Source organism: Leiobunum rupestre, chromosome 10 (genome assembly GCF_980474605.1).
Source record: "Leiobunum rupestre chromosome 10, qqLeiRupe1.1.hap1, whole genome shotgun sequence".
In the NCBI taxonomy this organism is placed as follows: Eukaryota; Metazoa; Arthropoda; class Arachnida; order Opiliones; family Sclerosomatidae; genus Leiobunum; species Leiobunum rupestre.
The window spans coordinates 25,110,003-25,119,831 of record NC_143393.1 but is presented as its reverse complement, the minus strand read 5'-3'; the positions used below and the strand labels follow the sequence as shown (position 1 = coordinate 25,119,831).

The 9,829-nt window shown below is 29.7% G+C and overlaps 1 long non-coding RNA gene across 2 annotated transcripts; it reads right to left on the bottom strand.

Annotated features, from left to right (window-relative positions):
* Nucleotides 1-827: 827 nt before the first annotated feature.
* Nucleotides 828-4,608, bottom strand: LOC149925172 (uncharacterized). Of its 2 annotated transcripts, XR_016476902.1 has the most exons (4): nucleotides 2,356-4,608; nucleotides 2,209-2,283; nucleotides 1,518-1,608; nucleotides 828-1,350 (listed from the first exon to the last, which is right to left on the bottom strand). It is a non-coding gene; the product is annotated as an uncharacterized LOC149925172 (long non-coding RNA). The 2 variants fall into 2 exon arrangements; XR_016476901.1 differs by having other exon boundaries at nucleotides 830-1,350; nucleotides 2,209-4,608.
* Between the last annotated feature and the right edge of the window lie 5,221 nt (nucleotides 4,609-9,829).

Genomic DNA, 9,829 nt, shown 5'->3' with positions numbered 1-9,829 from the left:
TTAATGCTTGTTGAATTGAATGGATTAATTACTTCAGCTTTTATATAAAGGATATCGGTTGGATAGAAAAAAATCTTATTCAAAAGCTGAAGTATATTTTATTATATAACACCATCAATTAAAAACCACTTTGCCCAAGTCTGATAAGCTGAGTTTACTCGCTTCTTCAAATGTATTGAAATCCATATCGTTATAAATAATAAAACATAATTAATATAAAAAGTTCAGAAATGCTTATTTTATTTCGTTTAACAGCTTTCATTTTTAAAAATGTTATTGCTTGACTTAAATAAAGCGTGAAAAAACAATTGCTAAGACTAAATTTCTAACTCTAATAACTTGTAAATCAATTATACAATTATCTATTCATAAGTGTTAGAGACTTTATTACAGTGAAATAAAAACATGTAGAAATGTATATGAAATAAATTTAAGAAAACTCAAACATTTGACCGACATACCTTTTCTGGTTTAAATCAACAATTTTATTATTCTTTCTTTTCATTTTTTTGTACAACCATTTGTTTTTATATAGATAACCTGAGGACGGCTATAATATGAACATATACCAAAAAAATCGGGAATTAAACACAAACAACCTTAAGTTTACTATTTTTATATTCACACGTCCTCAATTATGCAAATTTTATATTAACATTTCTACTATACATATTTCATAATTAATTTTTACATAAATAATTATTTTTTATATAAAATCGTACAATTCTATCAGAACTTAAACCGTAAGATTCAGGCATATAATTTCCAAAAACACAAACTACATTTGGAGTACTAATATTTATACTCACACAATTATATTTCGTACTAACAATTTCACCATCTTTTAAACTTTCAAATACTGCCAAGTGTTCGTCGCATATTTTTATACTTCTCAAGGTGTTAAAGAAAAAGTGGTTCACACCAGAGCAAACTTTTTTCAATTGAAAAAGCATTTCACTCCCCGAAACTGTCACTTGCTGACAATGTACAAAGTCGGGCTTACGGGATTTCAAGTAATTTAACATCCACGATTTTCCTTCATTTCCATCTTTTCCTATTACAAATATTATTTTTCTGTCTGAGAGAATTAAATGTTCCAATAAACTTTTCTGCCATGGTCTAAGTTCTATATCTTTGTTTATTCGTTTAGGGGTTTTCATTTGTTCCACCCAAGCACTTGTCAAATTTCCAAAAAGATGCGATGGTAGTCCCGATCGAGCAACGGCTTCTGCGCGGACTCGTTGTTTATCAATTTCCGCTTCTACTTTACCCAAGTTTACTTTGTGAGGGCAGTTCTTAATAATGACGTGATTCCGTCTTTCTTCAATTCTTCGACTGATATTGCATTCACTAGTGGTAAATACACGCTTGGTTATAAATTCATATATAATTCTTATAATAGTTTCTAGTGAAGGCTACCAGTAATTAAGAATTAACATTACAACTAAATAATTATATATAAAAATAATGTGATTTCTAAGCTAGCTTTAAAAAAAAATAACCGAAAACAATCTTACTTTTGAAAAATGACTCTTTAATATCAAAAATCGTCTGTCATACTCGGAAACAATTAATTGATCACTAATGTCGTTTCTAATATTTCTTCAGCTTTTAAAGAAAAAAAGAGTTACTCGAGAATGGTAAAATAGTCTATACTTAAATTTAAAGTGCGTTTTAAATTGAAGTGATTCTTATTTTGTATTCCACTTTCACAATGGGAAAAGTGTCTTTCTCAAATGTTGTAGTTGTACTATTGTTAGAACTATTTAAATCCATAAGATAGAATCGTTCAGTACTTTGCTGATATAAAAAGAGGGACTCGTTCAAATGGAAATATTTTTAAACTTCATTTGAATATCATTAGCGTGTAAGTGGTCCATGTACCCAAAATTGAACCGCAAGTTCAGATATGCTAATACATAGAAAATACTATAAAAGCATCTTAACTCTACTTTTAATACATCAAAAAAAATTCCGATATTAAAATATTTCAAAATACTCAATTAATGTACTAAGTTACGTTAAAAAAGAGCCTATCGTAAACACGAATTCCTCCAATTGTTAAACATAGATTCCAGATTAGATGGTGTATGTATGATGGGTAAGACTCTTGTCAGAAAGATGAATTTTTATTTTAATACGTTAAAATAAATTTCGACTATACAAATATAGTTTTCGCATTTTAACTTTAAATATAGACTATTTTACCATTCTCGAGTATCTTGCATCTTGAAATTGTAACGCATACGTGGTTACCATTTAATTTTGGAATACATCGCCAAGCTAAAAATATAAAAATTGATAAAAACTTAAATGGCTACGTCCTCATCCGAGAACAGCGGAGATGGATTTTACATTTTTGGTGGGAACAATCGTTTGTTATAACCATTTTAGCGCGAAGAATCCACACCTGATGTAAAAACGACACTTTTAGCTAGCGAGAGGGGACACCCGCTGTGTCTATTTTACGCGCTGGGGGCAAGGGCCATCCTCTATCTACCCTTTACCCCTTAGGGCCGATATTCCGTAAGACGGATAGCTTTGCGCATCGTAAAAGTGATTGAAAATAATGTTACACGGGGAAAGTGTTTGTCGGTGAAAATAGTTATGAATTGATACACAAAAGGCTCGACCCATTGAACTATTTGGATTTATTTCATAACACCACTCGCACGTGGAAAAAAGTGTTTGACAGATGCCGTAGGGGGCCCATTACTCGGGTTTATAGCTACTGGCTGTTTGCATAACATCATGTCAGATGATTCCACCAGCCCTACCGAATAGGGACGATCCCGCCTTTCCCGTTACTCGCCTTATCGCGAACAATCCTAAAAACGCATTACTAATCGCGTTGATTTTACTTTTAATGGGACTTGTAGAATTTCTATCTCTTTGGTTTACCAATATGGCCGTCGCTATACACATAACACCGCAAAATTTGACTAATCGCGTGAGTCATTGAGTCAACCCATTACGTCATCCTGATTACGTCATCAAATTATTATCGCTATATAAGGGATTCATCCCCGTCATCCATCGGCAGTACACTACAAACCGTTTCTCGAGCATCATGTCTAAACGAAGCTGTGTAGATAACGTTCCTGGGTCTACTAAAATGTCTAAATTTGATCCGACTCAGCGTAACATTAACCCTCGGTATTCACTTTCATCCGAGCTTTTCGTTACTACGGGTTTTACGTCTGAGCTCGATATATCTGTAGCTCTATGCAATAAAATCACACACCAGGTCTTTGAGATGTCTTCGCGCGCCTGGGACGATTTATACGGGCACTGGGAACAAATAAATGATCCACAAAGGTTGCCCTTTCGATCACCGTTCCCGCTATCTGATGCGCTAGTGACCGCCGCCATGTCTGACCAAAAAGAATTAACCTTGCAGAGTACGATATCCGAAGCGTCGGTCGTAATCAAAGCGCCGGAAACTCGAGAATTGGACAGACTCAAATATTTCATTAATTCGCACATTCAACTCCTTAAAGTGAACCAAAAACTCTTTGAATTAATGGGTTACGTTATAACCGATAATTATCGTAAAATTTACGAAATATTGTATAAAGAACCATGTGCACCCAACAATTTATTTCTATCGGATGAACATGAAAGGTATGATACCGTTGTCCGCTACGCGTCCAATTACGTAACAGCATTTAAAATTATTGAAGATTTTAAAGAAACAGTGGCCAACCAAAATATGTTTTGTGTATTTAACTTTTACAATTTGTTTAATATGGTATCTACCAACCATAAATATATTAAAAATAAATTGTTTTATCTTTAAACGTTTTCATCCGCTTAATGTACTGTAACTTTGAATATCTAAATAAAACCTTATAATTTGTATACACTCTGCTCTTTTTTTCCCAAAACACTTTTACCGATGACCGCCCGCTATTTTACGCTACCCTTAGGGGGCCCGAAAGTGTTTGTCGGCGAAAACCAACCAACTCGACATTCACTATGACGGGTAGGCTGTTTGCATAACATCGTGTCACCGCCATAGATAACCTATTGACCTAAAATGGGTTAACACCTTGGGTTTTATGGGTTATAACATCGTAAATCAGCTAACCTTTTGACCTAAAATGGGGTGCCTCCAGCTATTAACTATGACTGGCCCGCTGTTTGCATAACATCGTGTCAGTCCACACCACCTGCGGAATAGGGGCAGATAACCTATCGTAAATCATCTAACCTATTGACCTAACCTATTGACCTGCCGAAAATGTACGCAAAATGGGGCCCCTATAGGGGGTCCGTTTCACACCTATTTAACGGCTGTTTGCATCGTGTCCATAGGGGCAGATAACCTATTGACCTAACATCGTAAATCAGCTAACCTTTTGACCTAAAATGGGGTGCCTCCAGCTATTAACTATGACTGGCCGGCTGTTTGCATAACATCGTGTCAGTCCACACCACCTGCGGAATAGGGGCAGATAACCTATCGTAAATCATCTAACCTATTGACCTAACCTTTTGACCCCGCCGAAAATGTACGCAAAATGGGGCCCCTATAGGGGGTCCGTTTCACACCTATTTAACGGCTGTTTGCATCGTGTCCATAGGGGCAGATAACCTATTGACCCCGTAAATCAGCTAACCTTTTGACCCCGCCGAATATTGCCGCAAAAGGGGGCCCCTATAGGGGCCCGTTTCCCCCGCCCGCAGGTGCCCCTTATCGGCATACGCACTCCCTTATCTCTGAAGGGGAAACCGAAGATCTCGGGGGAAAACCCCTTAAACCAGTGGGGAGAGAACTTGCAAACTCTACGCAGAAGGAGTTGTTCCGAGTTTTCACCCAGTGCCACAAGCTGGGATCGAACCCGGCTCCTCTTGCTGCGAGGCGAAAGTGCTAACCACTCCACCACCCCACAAAAAATGAAAGAAGTTTAACAATATAATTATTCTAATATAATTTCAAAATCAGGTATTATTTAAAGTACAAATGCATAATTTAGTGAAGCAATTCTTATTTAAATACTTTTATTTAATTAATTTGTGTATCTGAAATGTATTTATTGAAAAATAAGTGGGTTTTACTATTTATCACGGTTTTTTTATATATATATATATATATATATATATATATATATATATATATATATATATATATATATATATATATATATATATATATATATATTGGAATTGTTACAAAAGGTTCTTTTAAACGTAACTTAGTACATTAATTTATTTTGGAAGTTCAAAACGTATTAAGAGCCCTTCAGAGTACTATAAAAGGATTTCATTTACAAACTAAATTAATATTTTCTTCAAACTTTCAATTCGTTATAATTTGAATTTAAATGAAAACATCATGGATTATAGGTGCGTAATCTACTATTAGACCGAACTAATAAAAAAAAATACTTAAAGTAAGTGGTTTTACTGATAAACTCTAAAGGAATTTTGGAATTTTCTAGAATAGCAAAGTAAAACTAAAACGTAAACCAAGTTTAAAACGAAACTAATAACTGGGAGAAAGGTTGAAATAAGTAATTTTTTTGATTTTTCGTTTTTTAATTTTTGAGTTCCCTATATTATTATAAACTAAATTAAATATAATTTTTGAAAATTTGTGATAAAAGATCTGCTCCTTCGTGTTTTACATATATTTAAAAACTCGAGATTTTAATGAATTGTTTTCAAAGCATGAAAAATATAGCAGATCCTTTGATTTTAATTGTAGTTAGTAGTTACTTAAAAAAAGTCGCTAGCTGACTTGGAGCTGGTGTAGTTAAATTTTAAAAATGTGTATTTTAAATTTTGTTTGTAAAAGTTTTTTTTGAAAAAGTTTAGTATTATAGTTTAAATTTATTAAATAAAATAAAATATAAATTATACATTTGGCTTAGTATTTTACTATTGCAAGTAAAATTAATAGTAATTTCAATTACTTTTTTAGTTTTTTTTTTGACAAATATGCAAACTATTTAGTTATTTCAAAAACAAATACGTCGAATTATTTGGTATTCGAAATACTATTGGTTAGTTTTTATATATTTAATTTTATTTTTCAGAACAATTTCTCTTTTTCTAGCTTCTTCTAACTTTAATTTAGATGGCCTTAAAGCCAAGTATTTAACAAATTTTGTAATCAAGTAGATGGAGCTTTAAACAATTTTTCAGTCATGTAGTCAAGGAAATGTTCAAATATACGTGTATTTGGTCATTTTGATGGTCAAATAGCCCAGTATGGAACTGCGAGATGATAGTCAGACATTGAGACGCGGGTGGCGCCCGTATTTAAATAACCAATAGTTAAATAAAAATTGTTAAATGTTTAAATAATCGAAAGTGAACAAGCCTATTTTTTAAATAAAACAAACAGACTTTAGAGTTGATAAGATTTGTAAATATCATTTGAAACTAATAATTTTCACGCTTTATTTAAGTCAAGCAATTACATTTTTAAAAATGAAAGAAGTTAAACAATATAAAAATTTGTAAATATTGAAAATATTTTTAGGTAATAAAGAAATTAAGAAATGTTTTAATTAAAATATCTTTCATTTTCTACTACATTTTTAAAAATGAAAGAAGTTTAACAATATAATTATTCTAATATAATTTCAAAATCAGGTATTATTTAAAGTACAAAAGCATAATTTAGTGAAGCAATTCTTATTTAAATACTTTTATTTAATTAATTTGTGTATCTGAAATGTATTTATTGAAAAATAAGTGGGTTTTACTATTTATCACGGTTTTTTATATATATATATATATATATATATATATATATATATATATATATATATATATATATATATATATTGGAATTGTTACAAAAGGTTCTTTTAAACGTAACTTAGTACATTAATTTATTTTGGAAGTTCAAAACGTATTAAGAGCCCTTCAGAGTACTATAAAAGGATTTTATGGTGCCCCGAGCCTCCGTCGACGTCTGAAATGTGAAATGGGGCACCAACGGGGCTGGCGCGGACGCTGGGGCACGGGCGCCACCCGCGTCTCAATGTCTGACTATCATCTCGCAGTTCCATACTGGGCTATTTGACCATCAAAATGACCAAATACACGTATATTTGAACATTTCCTTGACTACATGACTGAAAAATTGTTTAAAGCTCCATCTACTTGGTTACAAAATTTGTTAAATACTTGGCTTTAAGGCCATCTAAATTAAAGTTAGAAGAAGCTAGACAAAGAGAAATTGTTCTGAAAAATAAAATTAAATATATAAAAACTAACCAATAGTATTTCGAATACCAAATAATTCGACGTATTTGTTTTTGAAATAACTAAATAGTTTGCATATTTGTCAAAAAAAACTAAAAAAGTAATTGAAATTACTATTAATTTTACTTGCAATATTAAAATACTAAGCCAAATGTATAATTTATATTTTATTTTATTTAATAAATTTAAACTATAATACTAAACTTTTTCAAAAAAAACTTTTACAAACAAAATTTAAAATACACATTTTTAAAATTTAACTACACCAGCTCCAAGTCAGCTAGCGACTTTTTTTAAGTAACTACTAACTACAATTAAAATCAAAGGATCTGCTATATTTTTCATGCTTTGAAAACAATTCATTAAAATCTCGAGTTTTTAAATATATGTAAAACACGAAGGAGCAGATCTTTTATCACAAATTTTCAAAAATTATATTTAATTTAGTTTATAATAATATAGGGAACTCAAAAATTAAAAAACGAAAAATCAAAAAAATTACTTATTTCAACCTTTCTCCCAGTTATTAGTTTCGTTTTAAACTTGGTTTACGTTTTAGTTTTACTTTGCTATTCTAGAAAATTCCAAAATTCCTTTAGAGTTTATCAGTAAAACCACTTACTTTAAGTATTTTTTTTTATTAGTTCGGTCTAATAGTAGATTACGCACCTATAATCCATGATGTTTTCATTTAAATTCAAATTATAACGAATTGAAAGTTTGAAGAAAATATTAATTTAGTTTGTAAATGAAATCCTTTTATAGTACTCTGAAGGGCTCTTAATACGTTTTGAACTTCCAAAATAAATTAATGTACTAAGTTACGTTTAAAAGAACCTTTTGTAACAATTCCAATATATATATATATATATATATATATAAAAACCGTGATAAATAGTAAAACCCACTTATTTTTCAATAAATACATTTCAGATACACAAATTAATTAAATAAAAGTATTTAAATAAGAATTGCTTCACTAAATTATGCTTTTGTACTTTAAATAATACCTGATTTTGAAATTATATTAGAATAATTATATTGTTAAACTTCTTTCATTTTTAAAAATGTAGTAGAAAATGAAAGATATTTTAATTAAAACATTTCTTAATTTCTTTATTACCTAAAAATATTTTCAATATTTACAAATTTTTATATTGTTTAACTTCTTTCATTTTTAAAAATGTAATTGCTTGACTTAAATAAAGCGTGAAAATTATTAGTTTCAAATGATATTTACAAATCTTATCAACTCTAAAGTCTGTTTGTTTTATTTAAAAAATAGGCTTGTTCACTTTCGATTATTTAAACATTTAACAATTTTTATTTAACTATTGGTTATTTAAATACGGGCGCCACCCGCGTCTCAATGTCTGACTATCATCTCGCAGTTCCATACTGGGCTATTTGACCATCAAAATGACCAAATACACGTATATTTGAACATTTCCTTGACTACATGACTGAAAAATTGTTTAAAGCTCCATCTACTTGATTACAAAATTTGTTAAATACTTGGCTTTAAGGCCATCTAAATTAAAGTTAGAAGAAGCTAGAAAAAGAGAAATTGTTCTGAAAAATAAAATTAAATATATAAAAACTAACCAATAGTATTTCGAATACCAAATAATTCGACGTATTTGTTTTTGAAATAACTAAATAGTTTGCATATTTGTCAAAAAAAACTAAAAAAGTAATTGAAATTACTATTAATTTTACTTGCAATAGTAAAATACTAAGCCAAATGTATAATTTATATTTTATTTTATTTAATAAATTTAAACTATAATATTAAACTTTTTCAAAAAAAACTTTTACAAACAAAATTTAAAATACACATTTTTAAAATTTAACTACACCAGCTCCAAGTCAGCTAGCGACTTTTTTTAAGTAACTACTAACTACAATTAAAATCAAAGGATCTGCTATATTTTTCATGCTTTGAAAACAATTCATTAAAATCTCGAGTTTTTAAATATATGTAAAACACGAAGGAGCAGATCTTTTATCACAAATTTTCAAAAATTATATTTAATTTAGTTTATAATAATATAGGGAACTCAAAAATTAAAAAACGAAAAATCAAAAAAATTACTTATTTCAACCTTTCTCCCAGTTATTAGTTTCGTTTTAAACTTGGTTTACGTTTTAGTTTTACTTTGCTATTCTAGAAAATTCCAAAATTCCTTTAGAGTTTATCAGTAAAACCACTTACTTTAAGTATTATTTTTTTATTAGTTCGGTCTAATAGTAGATTACGCACCTATAATCCATGATGTTTTCATTTAAATTCAAATTATAACGAATTGAAAGTTTGAAGAAAATATTAATTTAGTTTGTAAATGAAATCCTTTTATAGTACTCTGAAGGGCTCTTAATACGTTTTGAACTTCCAAAATAAATTAATGTTCTAAGTTACGTTTAAAAGAACCTTTTGTAACAATTCCAATATATATATATATATATATATATATATATATATATATAAAACCGTGATAAATAGTAAAACCCACTTATTTTTCAATAAATACATTTCAGATACACAAATTAATTAAATAAAAGTATTTAAATAAGAATTGCTTCACTAAATTATGCATTTGTACTTTAA